At 34.6% G+C, this 8,291-nt stretch overlaps 1 long non-coding RNA gene across 1 annotated transcript; it reads left to right on the forward strand.

The window, feature by feature from the left end:
* The first annotated feature begins 7,535 nt into the window (after positions 1 to 7,535).
* LOC108907053 lies at positions 7,536 to 8,012 on the forward strand. Its single transcript, XR_001964320.2, has 3 exons — positions 7,536 to 7,616; positions 7,733 to 7,780; positions 7,830 to 8,012. It is a non-coding gene; the product is annotated as an uncharacterized LOC108907053 (long non-coding RNA).
* The last annotated feature ends 279 nt before the right edge of the window (positions 8,013 to 8,291 follow it).

An 8,291-nucleotide genomic window follows, 5' to 3' on the forward strand; every position in this document is an offset into this window, starting at 1 on the left:
ACTTACGTTATATATTAAACTATCAGTATCCCTCTACAGTAATTTACATTTTTCGACGTCGAATTTTTTTAACATAAAGTTGTACTGGGTTATACACGCATGTTTTGTATGTCTAGTATACACATACCAACGTATAGAGGTTTATTGAATACAATTTCAGTTTTGTTAAGCTCTATAAGCTATATAAGCTCTTAGCCCCGTAGCTTCCCTCCCAACTCGAAACTAATTTTACAATACTATATTTCCGAATATTTTCCATAGTTCATCAACTTCAACAATTTTATTGCAAACTCGTTATCTCGTTTTGCTCTAAGCGATGTATTTAAATCGACGTATTCCTTCAACCAATTCGATTACTTAAACTGATTAATTCTATGAATTTTCTTTATTTGTAAACAGGAACCGAGGCACTGCTGAATTAAGTGGAATTTAATGCTCGGGCAGAGAGGAAAGTATCTGTGCAAATCGTGAAGGTTTTGAGGATAAAGTTCAATCAACGTCCAACATGTAACCGGTACTCGAGTCATCAGCTATCGAACGTACATCGAAATTTTCAACGTCGTCGACCCATTCGAATTTACTATAATATAGTAAATATTGTGATATCGCTCAAACACAAAGCCTGTTTACATCGAAATAAAGTAAATAATTGAAAGGTTGGTCTGGATCGTAATTAGACATATATTTATTATTCGCTTTTGCATATCTATTACGACATTGATTTACGCCCCCACGAATCGTCTTTTCTAAAAACAATCACATGTCGACGTTTTGCAAAAATTCTAATTTAATATTCATGTGTTTTAACATACAGAGTGTCCCAAAATGTTTTCCTCTTTTCAATACGGTATAGCTCGGCTAATAAACAAGTTATTCATTTGAAATAAGCTTTATTTTACAACTAAAAATGTGGAAAATTATTTATGGAAAATGACATTATCAAGATGTCATCCTTCGCGCAGCTGTACCTCCTCAAGAAAAAACCGGAAATGTGCAATGACTCGCCGACAGAGGTCTGGAGTGATATTCTGAATTTCTTCACGGATTCTTTGCCTCAACTGATTCAAATTTCTTGGTGTCGTGCTGTATACCCTTTCTTTAAGATAACCCCACAGAAAAAAGTCCATGGGGGTTACATCGGGACTTCTGGGTGGCCAGCTAATATCCCCCCGTTTAGAGATCACTCTTCCCGGAAAAATGGCCCTGACGACTTCCCTTGAAAGGTTTGCAGTATGTGGCGTGGCGCCATCCTGTTGAAACCAAGTGTTCTCATTGAATCTTGCAAAATTATCCACCTCAGAAAATTGTTTAACATGTCTCTGTATCGAAGAGACGTAACTGTAAGTGCACCACCGTTAGCATTTTCGAAAAAATAAGGGCCAATAATATAATTCCAGAGGCGCTTATTGCATAAGCCATACCGTCACATTGAGAGAGTGCAGTGGTCTTTGATGCTTCTCCTTAGGGTTTTCAGCGGACCAGTAACGGCAGTTTTGCTTATTTACGAATGTAAGTGTACATCATCGCTGAATGTCGAAAGTTTCAAAAGTGTTAAGTAATGTATCCGCAAGAGCAATCCGAAGTGGATAATCCTCAACTTTCAAAGCCTATACCAGTTGAATTTTATAGGGGTGGAACTTTAAATCTTTAGTCAGTATGTTGTGAACAACCATTTTCGATAAATGCAAGGCCGCTTGTTACGAATGAATTGTTCTCGTAAAACGCTCGAACACATAGCACGTTGTTCACCGGTAAACCGCTCCATTGTTACTGATTTCCAAGCCGTTGCCATTACTTACAATAGGCGCAGATGGTCCTACTCCCACTACTTTGTGTAATATGCGACAACTAAATGGGGAAAACCTTCCGGGACACCCTGTACAATCTGAAGTATCCCCGGAAGCGAATAGTAATGTGCTGGGTCTGCTCCGTACATATTGAGACACTGTTCCCTAAAATTTTCAAAAATATCAGCCAATAGAAAAACGTCCGTCTTTAAATACAACTGAATACATTCGTGAAGATTCTCCAAACGTTTTGATCTGATCTTCATCGCTGCGAATAATAATTTATTACATTCCAGCAGGACAGAATAATTAAGGAATAGAAGATATAAAAACCTTTTAAAATCTAAGAGTGGTCATGTGGTAGTGTAGGATTCGTTGGCGCTTCTTTTTCATCCTGTAGACTGCTGCTTCTGATGTGGCCTAAATGCTCGGGAGATGTAGGTACCTAGAGAAGAGTCACGGAATGAGAAAAAAGTCTCAGTATGTATACTATTACTATTATGGGGTGTAGAGATTTTAATTCAGGCAACGGCTTTGGAATCGATAGTATTTGTCAGACAATTAAATAAGGGTTGCTTTCCGAACCCGAACAAACTTATTAAAGAAACAGATCTTTTTCGCCGAAAACGACTTTCATAACTTTCTACATATAATCATTATTCAAGTTGCAGTTATTGTGACTCCAGCCTCTAAAAATTCCTAAAAGGTAGTAATGGTCGCAACAGGGTTTATCTTTATTAAACGGTCTCGTACAGATGTGACAATAATTTGTTTTTTTCTAATTCATTCTGAGCGTCAACGGAACAGGGTTCCATGGGCACTACAAAATATAATTTTTCGTCTACAAATTTTCCAATATTTTCAAGTTCCCTCACACACCAGTACGCACAGTTGAGACCTACATAACTTTTATAATAAGATAAATTTTTATCATAACTACAATTCAAATAACCCACTGCAAAGATCTCATGCTTTTGATACCTCTCTCATCTCTATTATCATTGACCGATTTCAATAAAGCTTCAAAACTGCTATAAACAATAACAAGAAGGAGTTCTTTATATTTAAAATTTCGGTCCCTAAATTTATGACATTATTTTTTGTATTAAAATACTTATATTCTCTTATTTGTTTGCCATTAACATGTAGCTTAATAAATTGACAACACCATTGGATCCACAATGTAATCATTGGATCCTTTTATAATGCATTTAAAATTGTAGGTTTAAACAAGTAAAATTAATTGTTTAAAAATTAAAGTGGATTGCTATGTAAAATATTAATAATTAAACCGCTTCTTAATCGACTTGAAAAGCAGATGTTCCATCTTCCCACCGAATTCGTTGACTTAGCTTTGGAAACGATTTTAATGTTTTATTTTCGGATAAATCACTCCCCAAATATATATTATACAGAGATCTTAACAACTGTATATTTTCTCAAATGACCGAAGTTTGTTTGAAGTTTAATTTTTAGGGAAATATTAGAGTCGACAATAACTAATGTATTCTACTTATGTTTTACAAATTCTATGGCGACGGTTTTTGAGGTTTTAAAGTTTCCAGTACCAATATTTATCTCACCCTTGGCGATGAGGCAGTACTGTTTATCTAAATTATTCCAAATGTTTCTCTAGTTGCTCTAACAGTCTTTTGAGTATGACTAAATTGTGTCCATACTTTGTAGATACCTTTTTAATTCTCCAGACTGGATATTTTCGTCCAATTTCTAATTCTTTTAGCGGCTTCGTTGGTTTAAAAGCTAAAAGCGACTTTTCATTAATTTCATTTAAATCCACCTCTAGGAATAAATAAAAAATTTTAGAAAGTAGATTTAGCATAAAAAGGTTAAACTTACCAGAGCGATTTATGCAAAACTTGCGTTGTTTTGCAAAAACTAATATAGCATGACACTGGTACTCCCGACATTTCCTTTTATATGGGAAAATAAGTGAAAGGTGCGCGGAAAGACCCTCATTATTACTTCACGTTTACAGTAATTTCTCACCACAGAGAGATTTAACTCAAATGAGGTTAATTGCTAAATTTATCACATGCAGTCTTTTGTATTTATGATCACACTCTGGTTCCTGGCTCTCGCTAAATGAGAAAATATTAAAATATCCAAAAAACATAACCGATACGCCTGAGTCACAGTGTCACAACGCTGCCAGTAGTGCCAACTTTTCAATTTCAGTTGACGAACAATGAAGTTCGAGGTTGGCATCAATGAAACTGGCCAATAAATTGTTGTAAATGTTGAAATCTGTAAAGCTGTCATCAATACAATTGTAAAACTAATTAATTTATTGAAATAAATTGTGGATTTTTTATTCAATAAATTGCTTTGTGTAAAATGGCTTTAATAGCTGTATGACTTTGTGTATTCAATGCGCATGCTTCTTATAGTTCCTGCTCAGGACCAAGTACCGATTTCACCGGTTCTGAATCAGTTCAGAAAGCGATCCCCACCATTCATAAATTTCAAAACAAAAGTTAATTTTTCGACTTTTGGCCACGTTTTCGTCGAAATCCCCCACTGTGGCATCTGTTTAAATATAGATTACTAGCAGCTTGGCTTGAAATTTCAAATCTCCAGTTTGCTGTAAACAAATGGATCATTGTTCTAAGTTGAACTTCTGCTTCTGCACTTGGGACACTCATATTGTTCGCTTTTTCTAAGAATGAAATTTATGGCTATATCGCAGCATTGTTTGAATGAATTTGTGACATCTTAGATATCGTGCACCAAACGAACAAATTAAACTGTCTGATTTTTCTTCCAAAGATATTTTGTCTGCCCGCATACGTGGAAGTACTTCTCGTTTACGTTCTCAACGGTTCTAATGTTATTTATTAATTTATTTTGTCCTTCAGTTCGTGCCTTTCCACTGCACCTTTCGTCACAGTTTTTTATATGCCTATATAGCAGTTTTGAACAGAAAAAACCAAGACAGTTGTCACAGGGCAATATGGAGACATTTGGAATTTGAGCTTTTGCGTACCCTCCTTGGAAAGTTATTTGCCGTTTTTAGAAAGTTTCCTTTATTTCTCAATTTAGTCAATAGTCTTTCCAAACACTTTGGTGGCGTTGAGCTTAATTTTATGACATCAAGCTTTAAGGAGTGATTATTTATAACCTGCCTTGCAAAGTTTAATATATCGGTTTCAGAGTAGTAGTACCTTTAGGGCGGTTATTGCATTTCAAAAGAATCTTATAGCTTCTGGTTGCTTTACGAATGGTAGTGATATCAAGGGTAGTAACTCTAACAAATTTTGTTTCTTTTCTTCTTTTGTTTCTGAGGTAACAAAGTATCACTCTTGCCACGTCTTGAGAAACATATTTATTTGAATGGATCTGCATCATTTAGCGAGTACATATTTAAAGAATACTGTTCCTGACTTTTTAGTATATCTTAACCATTGACAGTCATGCAATTTAAAGTTATTTCCTTCAGTATTTTTTTCGTAGTACTAAGTTGCTAATTTCATTAAGAGGTGTACTCGAATCCGCCACGACTGTGCCAATTACATTAAATGGTGAGCCAAGTAATGATGTTGGATCCTACTGACTATACCAATTTCTCAATTACCTCTTATAGATTCTTTCAAGAAAACACAACACTTGTTGAATAGTTTTTATTTAGGTTGCAGACTACGGGATCGAGGCTGCTGTCTAGCACACTTGCTTTGTAAGCTGTGTAACCTACAACTCGTCAATGTTTGACTAGGTTATACCTTTTGGGTATTTGGCTACCTCTGTGGAGAAGGGAGTGGTTCTAGATGTTAACAGGGCGCCAGACAAATTTTCTATAGCCGTATAAATACCCTAATAGTTGACTGTCAACTTCCGAAAATAGTCAAAAAGAGGTCGACGATAAATAAAATACGATAATAGTACAACACAAGATAAATATATTTTATTTTACGTATTTACACTTATTGAGTTAATTGTATATTTACTGAATACTGTCTGAAAATTGAGATAGTATTTTGATTAATAGCAAAAGCAAATATTGAGACTAGCTACGCAAACGATTAGAGATTAGGGAGATAAAATCTATTTAAGCAAAATGCAAAAGACAGGCAATAGGCTTCGAAATGGCGTCGCTTGAGCTCAGGCGCATGCGCATAAATACACACAAGCAGGTGTATACCGTAAATAAGCAGATAAGTACCCCTAATTTCCGCAAGCGTATTACAAAATGCTGTCAATTAATCTAGTCAATAAAGCGGAAAATAAAGAGAAAATATAAAAAAAAACAACAATGTAAATGTGCCAATATGGCCAATAAATAAAGAATATTAACAAGCGCATACATGCAAACAATCGGATATAAGCCAGTAAAGCTAAGCAAATAATAAATGTTACTAAGCAATAGCAAATTACCAATACTAATAATTTAATGTTACGATCAAAATTTAAGCATAGAGAAAAAAAAATAAAAGCAAAATGTTTGTTTCAAAAACTTGCGTGATATCCTTTCTTATCCAAGAAATATGTCTGGTAGAGGATCTTCCACGGAGCTGTACCAAAACTCCTATGAGATGACGAATGATGGTAGACGTGGTAGCACCGATTGCGTAATGCTTGGCTGAGACTGTCACAGGAGATATTTGAATACGTACAGGAACGTCAACAGTGTTCCAAATGCTGTTACGTAGAAGACCAGCTTCAAAAACAAAAGGAATCAAGCTTTCAGGAAATATTCCAAGAATGTGTGGTCCCCAAAAAAAAACCCCAATGGAAAATTAAAAAAAGAACATTAATTTAATGCTATGGCGCAATACATATGATATATATGGTCACAACGTGACGTATTATTTTAACAAATTAATTTACCTACATTTTTAGTAATAAAAATAAACTGGCAACGTCGCATGTCATTGCCTATATGGGTAAATTTTACTACAGCTACAAAAGTATAGAGCTTATTACAAAAGGCTAAATGTAAAACAAAAGAAAAATAACCATAATAAAAATACTTACCCTTAACTAAGGGGTTCTTTATAAAACTTGCCGCTTGTAGGCTATCTGCGTATGCGGACAGACGAATACGGACCTTATGGTATCTAATGATAAGGAAACAATTCTTACAATTTGCAATTTGAACTGAACTATTACTAAATATTATTGAATTACCGGTAAAAATGTACAATAACTATACAATAACCTCAATTCGTTTTCCTGGGGATACGATTTTCACACGGCGTGGTGTCAGTGATCCTTCATAAGAAGTGAGAATAAGGGGTTTACACCAAAAATACTATAATCCACAGCACTATATACCCCTAAATTCTTGATAAATGGCCACAAAAATTGCTCCTAATTAAAGATGATTTCAGAAATCATAGATTTTTCAATGGCCACCAATTCACACACACCCTCCAAAAAATCTAACCTTCTCCTGTCTTTCCACCCAGAAAGCGCGCGGAAAAACCCCCCCTGGAAACTAATCATAGTGTGATTGGACAATAGCTCTGCCAATCACAGTCAAGCATGTCGGAAATAAGTGAAAATATTGGTTTTTCCTAATACAACAATGCAACGGAAGGCTATAATACTATATTCTAAGTGTAAATTAACTAACTAAAATAAGACGATGTCATAATCGGGAGTTTTCAACATTAAAAATGCTATGCACAATCGGGCAACACTGTACCGCGCAGACTCTACTTGACTTAATTTAAGTCGATCAATAATCACGGAAGAAGAAGGAGACAATATGGCGAGATGTCAAATTTGAAATAAAATAAACAAACAAGAATCAATGCCCAGTGGACTACATGAATTTTAAATTTAAGAGGCCTGTAAGAGATACACTTTAAGGTAAGCTACGTTAATTAATTGTTAGATACGTAAATAATCTAATAAACCATATCACGAAATGAATTAGGTTATACAAAATTTATATTTATAAACTATTATTTTAATCTTTATTTCAGGGTCCCAGCATTTTTGCGTTTCGAGATGCCACTTGCCGTTATAAAAAGGTACGTTTTTCAAAATGTTATTTATTTTATTAATAAAATTACTTTTTAGCTAGGAATGCAAAGGGAATCTCTTCAAGGAAAACCCAATTGGTGGACTATACGAATATCCTTTTCCTTTTAACATAAAAGATCAAATCTTATCTATACAGTGTGATGTTAATTTTAGAATGAAAATACAAATTTTAAATGGATAGAGATGTTTAAAGAAATAGGAAATAAAACCTTATAAATACTGAGTGTTCCAGTTTTCAGAATAATATACATGCCCTCTTTTAAGGTAAAAATTAAACGTTACAGCTGATGCATCATAACTTCTACTGATACAAAAGCTACTATACTACCATTTTTCATGCTGATCATGCCCGTATTTTCTTCGTCTCTATTCACTCCGGGGCAATTTTCAGTATCTCTTATCCGGCTAGGCCCTTTAGTTTATTAATCAAAAAATGTACAGTGAAGTAGAAACGTTAAAAATTATGAATAATAAACTCGAATTAGAGTGAAACGTGTG

This window comes from Anoplophora glabripennis, unplaced genomic scaffold (assembly GCF_000390285.2).
Source record: "Anoplophora glabripennis isolate ALB-LARVAE unplaced genomic scaffold, Agla_2.0 scaffold261, whole genome shotgun sequence".
NCBI lineage: Eukaryota > Metazoa > Arthropoda > Insecta > Coleoptera > Cerambycidae > Anoplophora > Anoplophora glabripennis.